The sequence below is a fragment of the Aedes aegypti genome, unplaced genomic scaffold (genome assembly GCF_002204515.2).
Source record: "Aedes aegypti strain LVP_AGWG unplaced genomic scaffold, AaegL5.0 Primary Assembly AGWG_AaegL5_hic_scaff_1893_PBJ_arrow, whole genome shotgun sequence".
Taxonomy (NCBI): domain Eukaryota; kingdom Metazoa; phylum Arthropoda; class Insecta; order Diptera; family Culicidae; genus Aedes; species Aedes aegypti.
Genome location: NW_018735371.1, coordinates 12560 through 26165, shown reverse-complemented (window position 1 = coordinate 26165; position 13606 = coordinate 12560). Strand labels below are relative to the sequence as shown.

The 13606-nt window shown below is 35.9% G+C and overlaps 1 protein-coding gene across 2 annotated transcripts in view; it reads left to right on the top strand.

Annotated features, from left to right (window-relative positions):
* LOC5578933 (calcium-activated potassium channel slowpoke) overlaps positions 1-13606 on the top strand; it is a 61560-nt gene that overhangs the window by 44647 nt on the left and 3307 nt on the right. The gene's annotated exons all lie outside the window — the stretch shown is intronic.

The following is a 13606-nucleotide window of genomic DNA, read 5'->3' as shown; positions in this document are numbered from 1 at the left end:
TAAATGTCCACGTGGTTTATGACCCCCCCCCCCCCTATCAAATATAGATGCGCATATCCGATGACCAGTTCGTTATCACCTTGAAATGCAAAAAGCTTTGACAATTATGAGTACTCAAGTGGACTATTCGGGGAAACGAGGTATTCGGGGAACTGGCGTTCGGGGAAACGACATTCGGGGAAAAGTAGCACAACCCATACTAACAGATCATCAACGTCTGAGCTATCAATATTGACCATATTTTTATGTTCTAGAACTATAAAAAAAAAAAAACGAAAAATTGTAACAAAAATTTCCAATAAAATGTTTTTTTTGCAATGTTTATACGTAATAGGCTGTTTTTTATAAAGCAAATCTGTAATGAAACGGGCTACTTCCTTGCACTAAACTATGTAGTGTCGCTATTACGGCATTGCAGAATTTGTTCTCATTTGATTTTGAAGCAAGATCAAAGCAAGCTAAGAAAAGTATCATACCTTTATCAAAAATGCTTTGCAAGTTGCAACAACCTTGATTTTTCGATTGTATGACGTTTTCCAGAATCAATTTGCCAGAATTTTTTTTTTTTTTTTTTTTTTAATTTCTTTATTAGTATCATTCCAAACATTACATTCATTATTTCTTATATCTAGGTGTTCTGTGTTATTAGACAACACTATCATCCTAATTTGGTAAAACAAATCTAAGATTTTATTAACATTTTGTTAACAACATATTACATTTCATTTGCCGTAGCAGTTCAGATTTTTTACAGGTGAGTTGATTTCACCTGCTTATAAGAGAAAAAAAAAGTTTTTAATATTCTTAACCTAACTTAACCTAAACATATAACGCATTAATCGTGGCAATAGAAGATTGTAACGATTTTTGCCTGAAATTATTGATTATTTTATTTGACATTTGTTCCAATGTTTCAACATTGGATATCCTATGTAACTCATTGGTACTATACCAGGGAGGAGGGAGCCTCAGAATCATTTTCAAAATTTTATTTTGAATTCTCTGCAGAGCTTTCTTCCTGGTATTACAACAGCTAGTCCATATTGGTACAGCATACAACATGGCTGGCCTGAAAATTTGTTTGAATATCAAAAGCTTGTTCTTAAGACAAAGTTTTGATTTTCTACTAATAAGGGGATAGAGACATTTTACATATTTGTTACATTTGGCTTGAATGCCCTCAATGTGATTTTTGAAAGTTAAATTCTTATCTAGCATGAGTCCTAGATACTTAACTTCATCTGACCAATTTATTGGAACCCCTCTCATCGTGACAACATGTCTACTTGAAGGTTTCAAATAAAGAGCTTTTGGTTTATGTGGGAATATTATTAGTTGAGTTTTGGAAGCATTAGGAGAAATCTTCCATTTTTGCAAGTATGAAGAAAAAATATCCAAACTTTTTTGCAATCGACTACAGATGACACGCAGGCTTCGTCCTTTGGCGGAGAGGCCTGTGTCATCCGCAAACAAAGATTTTTGACATCCCTGAGGTAACTCAGGTAAGTCAGATGTGAAAATATTGTATAATATTGGTCCCAAAATGCTGCCTTGGGGAACACCAGCTCTTACAGGAAGTCTTTCAGATCTGGAGTTCTGATAATTAACCTGAAGTGTACGGTTTGACAGATAACTTTGAATTATTCTAACAATATATGTTGGAAAATTAAAATTTTTCAATTTTACAATCAAACCTTCATGCCAAACACTGTCGAATGCTTTTTCTATGTCTAGAAGAGCAAGACCAGTAGAGTAGCCTTCAGATTTGTTGGAACGGATCAAATTTGTTACACGTAAAAGTTGATGAGTGGTCGAATGTCCATGGCGGAATCCGAACTGTTCATTGGCAAAAATTGAATTCTCGTTGATGTGGGCCATCATTCTGTTCAAAATAACCTTTTCAAAAAGTTTACTGATGGAGGAAAGCAAACTGATTGGACGATAGCTAGAAGCTTCTGCAGGATTTTTGTCTGGTTTTAAAATTGGAACAACCTTAGCATTTTTCCATTTGTCAGGAAAATATGTTAATTGAAAACATTTGTTAAATATATCAACTAAAAATGATAAGCTACTTTCTGGAAGTTTCTTGATGAGGATGTAGAAAATTCCATCATCGCCAGGAGCTTTCATATTTTTGAATTTTTTAATAATAGTACTCACTTCTTCCAAATCAGTCTCCCAGGCATTTTCGAAAACGTTCTCTTGATTGAGAATATTTTCGAACTCCTGAGTAACTTCATTTTCAATTGGACTAGTAAGTCCTAAATTAAAATTGTGCGCACTTTCAAACTGCATAGCAAGTTTTTGAGCTTTTTCGCAATTAGTTAGTAATAATTTGTTTTCCTCTTTCAATGCCGGTATAGGCTTCTGAGGTTTTTTCAAGATTTTAGATAATTTCCAAAAGGGCTTAGAGCCGGGGTCCAATTGAGAAATTTTATTTTCAAAATTTTTGTTTCTTAAATCTGCAAAACGTTTCTTGATTTCTTTCTGCAAATCCTGCCATATAATTTTCATAGCAGGATCACGAGTGCGTTGAAATTGCCTTCTCCTCACGTTTTTAAGACGGATCAAGAGTTTAAGATCATCGTCTATAATCACGGATTCAAATTTTACTTCACATTTTGGAATTGCAATGTTTCTGGCTTCAACAATGGAATTTGTTAAAGTTTCAAGAGCATTGTCAATATCAATTTTAGTTTCTAAAGAAATGTTAACATCAAGATTAGAGTCAACATACGTTTCATATATATTCCAGTCGGCTCGTAAATAATTGAAAGTGGAGCTGATAGGATTGAGAATCGCTTCATGCGATATTTGAAATGTAACAGGGACATGATCAGAATCAAAATCAGCATGAGTAACCAATTGGCTACAAAGATGACTAGAGTCGGTTAAGACCAAGTCAATCGTAGATGGATTTCTAGAAGAGGAAAAACATGTAGGGCTATCAGGGTATTGAATTGAGAAATATCCTGAAGAGCACTCATCAAATAAAATTCTGCCGTTGGAATTACTTTGAGAATTATTCCATGACCGATGTTTGGCATTAAAGTCACCAATGACAAAAAATTTTGACTTATTGCGAGTTAATTTTCGCAAGTCAGTTTGAAGCCAATTAACTTGCTGTCCAGAGCATTGAAAAGGCAAATAGGCAGCTATGAAAGTATATTTACCAAACTGTGTTTCAACAGAAACACCTAAAGTTTCAAAAACTTTAGTTTCAAATGACGAAAACAGTTGATGTTTTATACGCCTATGAATGATGATTGCAACTCCCCCACATGCCCCATCAAGTCGATCATTACGATAAACAAAAAAGTTAGGATCTCTTTTGAGTTTAGATCCAGGTTTCGGTAATAACTGCTATATGCACGTTATTAACCGTAAGAAAATTAAACAGCTCGTCCTCTTTACCATTCAGAGAACGAGCATTCCAATTTAAAATATTTAAATTATTATTTGGATCCATTAGAAAAACGTAATCCAATAACAATTTTATTTGTAAATTTTACACCTCCTTGGACTGCTTCAGTCATAGTGGTGGCTTTGAACATTGCATCAATCATTAGATTCAATTGTTCAGTTAGAAAATTAAAATCAGAGGCAGACATATCATCTGATGATTTCCCATTGGAATTTTCGGTAGACGTAGAAGCGGGGTAGGAGTTACCTGTGGCGGTAGGGTTTTTTCCATTTGATTTGAAACAAGTAGAATGGGTACTCATGGAACGAACAGGGGAAGAGTTCAAATTACCTGCTACGATATCGGCAAAGGATTTACCGTGGGTAGATACATTCGAAATTGAAAGATTCGAACGGCTACCCGACGGATTAAAATTTCTTTGTGAATGAGCATGATTATGATCTTCCTGGTGGGTATGATTCCTAATCAAGCGATCGTTAACTGAAAAATGAGCATTGTTCGATACTCTACCAGGCAAATTCCGGAAACGACCGTTATCGTAACGGATATTATCCTTCATCTGCTTGGCACGAGCCTCAACGACTCTTTTGCGTGAAATGCATTCCCAAAAGTTAGCTTTGTGAGGGCCCTTGCAATTGGCGCATTGAAATTTTCTGGTATCTTCTTTCACAGGACAGTCGTCCTTAGCGTGAGAAGAACCTCCGCAAATCATGCATTTAGCATCCATGCGACAATTTTTTGTACCATGACCCCACTTTTGGCACCGACGGCACTGAGTGGGGTTCTGGTAATTTCCTCCAGGTTTCTGGAAATGTTCCCACGTCACACGGACATCGAACATAAGTTTAGCTTTTTCTAAAGCTTTAATATTATTTAGTTCTTTTTTGTTAAAGTGAAATAAATAATATTCTTGAGAAAGCCCTTTCCGAACAATGCCAGATTGGGTTCTCTTTTTCATAATGATTACTTGGACTGGGGAAAATCCAAGTAAATCATTTATTCCATTTTTGATCTCTTCAGGTGACTTATAGTCACTTGAGAGACCTTTCAAGACGACTTTGAACAAACGTTCAGTTTTGTCGTCATAAGTAAAAAATTTGTGCTTCTTCTCTTCAAGATATCTGAGAAGAAGTTCGCGATCTTTAAGAGTTTCCGGCAAAACGCGACAGTCTCCTTTCTTTGCGATTTGGAAGGAAACCTTGATTCCCCTAATGGAGTTCAAGATCTCCTGCCTAAATCCCCCAAATTCGGAACAACTGACCACGATAGGCGGCACTCTTTGCTTCCTCACTTGAATCAAAGAGCCTGGGCTAGAGGCTGCTTCGATTTGGTGTTCGGAAAATTTGTCTAGAGCATCGAACTGATTGCTCATTTCAATACAACTATTCATTTCACCCTTGGAAGAAAGTTCGCATTCCGGGGAAGCGTCCTTTCTTCCATTCTTGCCACGTGTAGTGACAGTTTTAAAACCCACTTTTTTGGAAGGAAGTAGTGAATTCAGAGATTCACCCTTCCTTTTGTTAGTTGTTGATACCATGTTTAGTTAATAAACGAGAAAGACGTGACCTTCGAGAGGTTTTTTCCCTAGACGGTGTCCAAGAAGGATTACCACCGCTAGCTTTCGCCAACGGGTCCAACGAAAAATCGAAGGCACGGGTCCAAACAAGGATCGTAAAGGGATCAATAGTAGAAAAAATAGTGCTGAAAAGTACTGTTTAAGTAGCACTGAAAAGTACCGTTTTTAATTTTAGCACTGAAAAGTACTGTTTGTGTAGCACTGAAAAGTACTGTTTTATTGCTTTAGGTAGTTTTTAAGAAAACTTCCAAGAGCAGAGAGAATTCGTGTACGCACAGCACGAAGGTACGATGCGCACTGAATTTGCCAGAATGATTTTTGCCAGAAAACCATTCCCCAGAATGTACCATTCGCCAGAAAGCCATTCCCCAGAATGGACCAGAAAACCATTCCCCAGAATCATTTTTTGTAATTCGTTTTCAACCTTTATATCAATTGATCGACATATTTGTGAAGATGCATCGAAGCCAAACCTCAAATTTTCAAGAGCGCAAATCTAGAGACCCAAACAGCCATTCCAGCTAAAAATTTAATCGATTGGTCACCACCAATGTGTGTGACCAATCGATTAAGTTTTCAGCTCAAACCGCTGGCTGTTCTCGAGGTTTATGCTCTTGAAAATTTGAGGTTTGGCTTCGATGCATCTTCACCTCAAGCATACCGAAATTTTCGATATTTGTCATTTTTGTATCTTGAATATATATAAAACAACGCAACTGATCGATCCGTGTTATTTAGTCTATGTTGTTAAAATCCTTCGCATGAGTGAAAGAAGGGAAAATTATGTTTGAAATATGATCAGTTTAGCACCAATAATCATTGGAACAATATAACTCAAATGACTACCTAATGTTCTTTCGGTAATATATTTAAATACATTAGGCCGGAACAAATCTTGAAATCTTCTTTTGTCACTTTCCATCAACATGTGTTGAGGGGGGGGGACAATAAATAATAAAATGGAAATTCAGGTAAATTTATCATTTTTTTGCAGTGTATACCCCTCAATCAAACTGATCGTATAACATTTTTCATAACTAGAATTTTCATAACAAAAAGCTAAAGGGTTTTCACCCATAATCTTGAGTTTTAGTGAGAGAAAATACTAAATTGATAAAATCAACAAGAACAACTTTTAAATTGTGTATCAACTAGTTACAATCTTAAGAACACTGCGAAAATGTTGCACTTAGAACATGAAATTAAACTTAGATTGTTTTAACTTGATATAACATGTATGTTTTATCCTTCTTGTTGTGAAAATATTTCACTAGATTTGAATAAAACTGGCACTGTGAAGTATATTGCATTTCTACGCCCACTTGTGCCATGTTCTTTGCAAACATTAGCGAATGTGACACAATATCTTACATTCGTTAATGCTTGCAAGAAACAAGGCACAAGTGGGCGTAGGAAGGAAAGCAACTTGATGGCAATGTTTCTACATTCAGTTTGAATATTAAGAGGAAAATAACCATCATCGTTTTACAAAATTTCAAAACCAGTTTTTTTGCTCAAAATTGAAGCAATGTTCGAGAAAATGTATCATTGCATTGCACTTGCTGTCTGAAATACTATGATAGATTTTCGTAATGATTGGTTGAAATTTTAACGAAAAAACTGGTTTTTAATTTTTGATGATTGCTGATGATTGAATGATTGATTCTTGAGCCTTAATAGAGTCATTCATAACATTTACACAACATAATGAAAACAAGGTAATGATGATTTCAATATTTATACGTCCAGAAAAAAAAATAATTCCCCGGGGAAAAGATGTACCGTAATCCCGGGTAACATTGATCAGTTTTTAGGATATTTCTTAAATATTTAATTCAAAAATGCAAATTTTCTGAGTTTTATATTTTTAAAACAAGTACTGCCAACCATAGCTCGTGACTATATACTGTAATTTGTTTTTTGGAGGATTTAAGCATGTTTACAAAAATGTTTTATGTGATTTTTTCATTTAGCTGATATGGGGTAACATTGATCATCCATATAAACAACGTTCGGTAATATTGAAAATGTCGTTACTTACTTAAATCATGGCCCCTGAAGCCGAATATGATGTCCAAACGCTTACATCGCATTTACTTTTTGAGTTATTTCAAAATTAAAAACACCTCGAACAGCGGAATACGCCTAAAGGTAGGCAATTTCCTAAGGGAATTCTACATTTTTAAAAGTAATTCGTTAATGTTGTCTAATTGAACATACTTATAAAAGTTTTGACAGCGGAATCGTTTTTGGCGATGCCATTTTTAGTGAGAACCGCATTTCCCTTGCTCATATCGCTTGCAGAACTTATGTGAGACATGAATTTTCGGTGGTGTCATCCTTGACCATTGAAATCATTGTTTCGCAAACATGACAAACTTACGCGTAAAGTTAACGCAATTTTTGCAAAAATTCTAATTTTCAATAGCTCATATATATAAGAAAGAGAAGCAACATTCATGTTTTGGAAATGTTTCATTATTAAATGATGATACCAACTTATTACGAGATGAGCAATTCCGATCAATGTTACCCCGCTGATCAATGATACCCCGGATTACGGTATTCAGATAATTGAGTTCCTTGAAGGTTTATTCAGTTATTTGAAGGTTTATAGAATAATTGATAATTCATGGAAAGTAAAGTATTCTATTTTGTGAACGTTCAAGAAAAACCACAAGCCTGTTAACAATAATAAACAGATTTAAAACTAGAAAAAAACACGACAGATAATGAAAACCAACACTGACAATAAAACATTTTATTTATTTCCCCCTTCTGACATTTTGAAAAATTTGAAGGGGGGGGGGTGACAAAAGTAAAATTTCAAATTTGTTCCGGCCTTATTCAGTCCTTGAAAAGAACGTTAAACTGTTTTACTCTTAATAATAATTTGAACTGAATTATGTATTGTTTTAAAGTAGTTTTACAACATTTGCGATAGGCTGCCGGAAAACTCTTCAATCTTCAGTGTTTACCCTGATTGCTAGTTTTAGCTATCTGGAACCGGAGATATTTTGAAATTCTTAGCAGGACTGCTACGTGGCCATGATTAATGGTGGAAACCAAAAAAACACACATATATTGGTTTCTCATATTCTGTCGCTTGCTCTACGAAACAAGTCGGTAATGAAGATTAATGTTTTCGGAATCACTCGAGTAATCTTCAATGAGAAATTAGATGAAGGTCATGGTAAATATTCCATTATTGAATCACTTTCAATTTAGTTGTTTTTATTTGAGGACATATATTGATTGTCCATTTCCCGATATTTGCATTTTTTTACATAAATCCTTTTTACAGACATTTTTATTGACAGCAGTCCTATATTGATTTTTTTTAGCTGTAATTATTTAAAATTGAGATGACATAACCTTGTTTACATTACTTCCATTCCTTTTGTTAACTGCAGCCAGAAACACACAGTACAATTATAAAGACAAGCCAATGATATAAAGAAGGGTAAATCTCCTATGAAGTATATAAGTCCTTGAATTAGTTAGCCCTAAAGAACAGCCTAATCTTCAAAGAAGGGAAAATCATTAATAGAATGTTGAAAATACAGTCCTATAAGGGGTTGTCCATTAACAACGTGGTCAATTCTTTCGGATTTTTTACCTCCACGGTGTCTTTCGTCCATACACAAATTTAAAAAGAATTGTTTGTATCGTGGTCATTGGCCAGGCCCCCTTCCATCCTCCCATAAATGAACACATGGTTAATGGACGACCCCTAATAGCTTGTATAAAATTGATGACTATTTTAACATTAAAAAAAACAAGTTATTTCTCAGAAACTATGAAAACCTCGGAAATCTATTACACCTTTTTCTTCTTATCTTGTGTTACGTCCCAACTGGGACAGAGCCAAATCTCAGCTTTGTGTTCTTACGAGCACCTCCACAGTTATTAACTGAGAACTTGATCATTTTTGCATGTGTATAACGTATTGCCGATATGAATATGCTCTATGCCCTGGGAAATCGAGAAAATTTTCAATCCAATAAAATCTTCGCCCGGTGGAATTCGAACTCACGTCCATCAGCTTGCTGAATAGCCGCATGTTTACCCCTGCAGCTATCTATATAATAAGTTTATGATATCATTATTAGTTTAAAACATTTTATCAAACAAAAAGCTTAAAAACTTACGTCACAATTATTTTGCATATAATTATGTATCGTACGCTGAAAATCATAATGATTCGAAAGATTTTACACACCTAAATATTGCTACACAAAGCAAAGTAATGTAGTAATATTTTTTCTGGGAGATGGTCTTTCTGGGGAATGACTTTCTGGGGAATGGTCCATTCTGGCAAATGGTTTTCTGGCAAATGATCCATTCTGGCAAATTGATTCTGGCAAACGGCTTTCTGGCAAATGGTTTTCTGGCAAATGTCATACAACCGATTTTTCTTATTTTTTTGTTAGTATCATTACATTCATTTCTTATATCTAGGTGTTTTGTGTTAGACAACACTATCATCCTAGTTTGGTAAAACTAAATAAAGCATCTATAACCATTTTGTTAACGACAAATTACATTTCATTCGTCGTAGCAGTTCAAAATTTTGCTTATATTGCCGTGAATCGCAAGGCAGTCCCATCAGCGTTTTCGTCAAAAATTGTTCAAAAATGAGTTCAGCTTACAACATATCCTCCAATGCTCTTTCAGCTGCACTAATAAAATAAGATGATTTGTTCGAATAAAAATGAAAAAAAAAAACAGCTAGTCAAATTGTCCCATAATGAAAAGCAACCGCATATCAGTCCCACTATAGATTTGAACATGTTTGAACAATTCTCTGGATTTTTTATTTGCGTATGGAAAACGAGTTTAGAAACTTCACAGCCAATTTTCACAATGCCTATTTTTTACAGATGCGACTGACTTGCGATTCACGGCAGCGAAGGAAAGAAAAAAAAAAAACTTTCGATAAACTTAACCTAAATATATAACGCATTAATCGTGGCAATAGAAGATTGCAACGATTTTTGTCTAAAATTATTAATGTTTCAACATTGGATATTCTTTGTACTTATCAGTATAATTTACACAATTTTATTTTGATCCCTCTGCAGAGCTTTTTTCCTGGCATTACAACAGCTAGTCCATATTGGTACAACATACAGTTAACTCTCCCTTACTCGATATTCCGTATCTCGATATCGAGTTAGAGAACCATAGTAAAAGCTGGTTTTCATGGCTAACTCGATGGTACCTTAGATCGCAGTTGCACTGGTTTTGTGTTCTGTAACTCGATACCTCCCTAACTCGATAGTCCTTTCAATATCGAGTAAGGGAGAGATGACTGTACAACATGGCTGGCCTGGAAATTTATTTGAAGGTCTAAATAAAGCTTGTTCTTATGACAAAGTTTCGATTTTCTGTTAATGAATGGATGTATACAGACATCTATATAAATAAAAATGGAATTGTGTTTGTTTGTCACCAAATGGCTCAAGAAAGGGGTATCGGATTTTGAAAATTTTCTCATAGTTAAATTCCTGAAGTGCTCCGCCTTATTTGGGTTATTTATCTAAGCATAATCACCGGAAAAGTTTGAAAAACGAGAGTGATCGGATCCGCCATTTTGTATGGGACGATTCATGGCGTTTTTCAACAGCCTACTTGACGAAAGACGAAGTTTGCCGGGAGCACTAGTTTTATATATGTGTTACATTTTGATTTGAATACCCTCAATGTGATTTTTAAATTTGTTTGCCTAGTGTTGGAGGAGTACGTAGCGATTTTCGTGGGAAAATTGCTTGAAAAACTCGTAGTAGTTGTTGCTGACACCATTCTTAAAAAAAAAACTTTCGCTGAAATTTATAGGACAATTATTCTAGAAGAGTTCTCAGAGGCGAACCAGCCACGATCTGAGCTGAAAGTCTCTTTAATAAAGATAATAATAATAATTATTATAGAAGAGTTTCTGACAAAATTTCCGATGGTCTCGGATTGAAACTGAGTGTATATCTTTAATTCAATACAATGCCATACTTATCCCAGCCTGATTGATATCTAATTGGCATATTTTGCCATCAACGTAAGATACATCATCTGCTGCTTCGGAATACCACAACCGTTGCTGTTTGGAGTTTGTCAAATTCATTGCGATCTCTCACAAAAGCAAACAACGCAAGCTGCAAACTAGAAAAAAAAATCCTTCCGCCGAAAGACAGATGTCAAGCTTGGATTGACACGGCGTTGCCCCGGTTGCAAAACGATCCAAAATAGATAGCACATTTTTCTGCTTAGGATGAAAGCAACACACATACGTACGAAAGAAACGATCTTATGTGACAGATTTCAAAAACTTGAACCTTATTTGCTCGACTCCATATCGATAGCAGCTCTGCAGAAACTGACTCAACCAGGAAACTCCTGGGAGCAGAAGCTTCTTCATTCATATGGCCGGCGGCTTTGACGAATAAACAACCCGAAATGCAAAAAGAGCAAATCCAATTAATAGCTCGGCCTGTCACAAGTGCTCTAAACGTTTCTCGTGTTGGCCCTGACGATTTGCTCCCATTTCCATCGGTGGTCCCCACCCATACTTTTCGCGTTCCAAATCAAGTGTGAATCGTAGTAGTAGGTAGGAGAATCAGGTGTTAAATGCGTCATCGCAATATCTACAAGATAAAACGTATGTTAACCAAATTCGATCATTTAATACGATATCTTTTTCAACTTAAACGACTCTCATAATAAAAAACATTTCTCGATTTCCACATAAAACAAAGCCAAAGCCGCTACTTGTCATTTAAAATTATCGTAGAATTTGGTCGTGTGTTATCAATGTTTCCTTTTACTTATTGTTTGTGAAAGATATACAAAATCACACAGATTCCGAGAGTTTTACATAAATCCGCTTTATTTCTAATATATTTTATGAGACGAATTTTAATAAAATCCTTATATAATTATTCATTAGATTTAGGAAGAAACCTTAATGGGATTCTGGTGGAATCCTGATCCTAATATTGTAATTTGTAATGTAATATAAGATTTTTACGATTTGAATTTTTCCATATAAATATGGGCCACCTTTGGCCGTCTTCCCCTACCAACCTAACTGCCTACCAAGTGCTCTACATCAGCAGCAGCGGAGGACATTGACGCTGTTTACAACAACGCCCATATTCGATTGCGCCAAGGCGATGACTGAAAGGAGACTAGACGTGAAATTCGGAGCGACGGGGATGGCATTATTGAGGGCGAGTGAGAGTCACGTTCTGTGTTGCCGCTACCCGGAGCAGCCGGATCACGTGAGCTAATGGGGAGACAGTACTGACACTTCGTGTCTTCAATTAGCCAGTGCAACTATGCTGCTCGGACTTTGACCGATGATTTGTATGGGGCGTAACAGTGTACCCGGCTAGTTGCGGGATGATTAGCGAAAAGTTTGGAGGAATTGCGTAAAAACGTGAACGAGTGATGAAAGAACACAGTGAACTTATTCTATGTAGAAGTTTACAAAACTTCTTCTTCTTCTTCTTCTTGGCATTACGTCCTCACTGGGACAGGGCCTGCTTCTCTTAGCTTAGTGTTCAATGAGCACTTCCGCAGTTATTAAGTGAGAGATTTCTTTGTCAAAGTTGCCATTTTCGCATTCGTATATCGTGTGGCAGGTACGATTATACTCTATGCTCAGGGAAGTAAAAGAAATTTCATTTACGAAAAGATCCTGGACCGACCGGGAATCGAACCCAGACACCTTCAGCACGGCTTTGCTTTGTAGCCGTGGACTCTAGCCACTCGGCAAAGGAAGGCCCCACAAGTTTACAAAAATATCTCATACAAAAGAACAGACACTAGCTAGTAGTCGATCAACAGCTAATTTTCCAAGTAAAATAAGTTTAAAAGCGCTTCAAAAACAAATAATCATTCAGAGAAGCTTAATGTTGATATGTTAATACCTTTCTTTCTAAGACCACCAATTTTTTAGAAAGTCGGCTTTCAAAGTTCAAAGTTCATCCAAGAAGTGAAGAATGTAGGGTAGGTGTACCAGTTTTCATCACTTTATGATAAAATAATATTTATCTATTAACCCGTATAGGCCTGAGTGAAAGAAAAAATACTAAAACTCTCACCGCTCAGCGAATACTTACCGGATTTCAATGATTTTTTGTCAGTATACTCGTACACATATCTAGCTTCTAAAAGTGGTCAAAGAATCTCGGGAATGTTCATGTGGCCGGAGTTATTGCGGTGGATCACTGGGTCTGGTCGGGTGGCAAGGGTTTCGTGCTTCTGTGCCCCTGGAGGTGGGCAAATTTCAAGTCACAGATAATATCCAGAATTGGCTATAATGTAGCCACAATATCAAGGAGTTTTAAGAAAAACGCATCAGCGTAAATCTTCTGATAATCGATTAAATTGAATAATTATGTCAACTGTATTTGATTGATCCTATAAATGACCATTTTCGGGTCCCCGGGATGCCTCAAATTTATGAAAAAGTGCACAATTTTAATGAGCTATTATGTTCGATCTATAATTTTAGAGTTTTGAAATGGTTAAATACAGGTCGAATCCCATCCCCGACATAGTCACCTATGACGTAAAAAGTTATAGTGACGACTTCCTTCGGAAGGGAA